Source organism: Echinops telfairi, unplaced genomic scaffold, assembly GCF_000313985.2.
Source record: "Echinops telfairi isolate 266 unplaced genomic scaffold, ASM31398v2 ScPeMD7_3;HRSCAF=10, whole genome shotgun sequence".
Taxonomy (NCBI): Eukaryota; Metazoa; Chordata; class Mammalia; order Afrosoricida; family Tenrecidae; genus Echinops; species Echinops telfairi.
Window position 1 is genome coordinate 46,551,724 of NW_022103899.1, and position 865 is coordinate 46,552,588.

At 49.6% G+C, this 865-nt stretch overlaps 1 pseudogene; it reads left to right on the top strand.

The window, feature by feature from the left end:
- Positions 1-204: 204 nt before the first annotated feature.
- On the top strand, positions 205-710 carry LOC101639518 (annotated as a pseudogene).
- The last annotated feature ends 155 nt before the right edge of the window (positions 711-865 follow it).

Sequence of the window (865 nt, forward strand, 5' to 3'; positions counted from 1 at the left end):
CTTTTGAGGCGCTGTTGGGACAATTTGAACTGCCAACCGTTTGGTTAACAGTCAAGGGAAAATGGTTTGTGATATCCAGGAAGACGAAATTGCCCCTATATCCAGGAAGACGAGAATCGCTGGCCTATGATGAATATATAAAGACCACCTGCAGCTCCCTGCCGCGGGAGCTGTGGGCCACTCTGGTCGGTGAAGGATCCCAAGATGGTTGGACAGAAATGCTCTGTAAAAGCCATCGACTGGATAGCACTTTGGGGAGATCATACCTCGCAACCAAAAGGCAGTTGCCAATTCACTGAAGTCCTGGAAAGAGATCTCACCTCAAGGTTAGCAGCTCTCCCTGAAGTGCCCCCCACTCTCAACTGTGCTTCCTCCCAGGCCAGGGCAGCCAAGGCCATCTAGTGGACAACTTCAAGAAGTTTAAGGCCATGAAGATCCCTGTGCCAGAGGATAAATTACTGCCTTGGTGGATGTTGACGAAAAAGAAGATGTCAAGACTTGTGTAGTGTTTCTGTCTCTTTCAACGAGCAGCATGGGGGGGGGGGTCCAAGAAGCAGCTGGAGAAGATGAGGACCATCATTCCAGTTGACCAGATGACCACGGGTACCTTGAATGAAGCCTTCCCTCAAACCAAGGTAGACAAAACCCAGTGTCCCTACAATCGGAAATGTACAAAGCTGAGTCTGCGAGGGTGCGCCGGCCATCCATGAGAAACTGAACAGCAACAAGGAGAATGATTTTTGTTTTGTTTTTTAAGACTAACTGTGGTATCTGGCTTCCCGATTTCCAAGGGCAGAAGTCAGACATGCCCCCGCCCTCCAACCTTCTTTATCCTGTTCACACACAGCCATCTTCCCCCAGTATT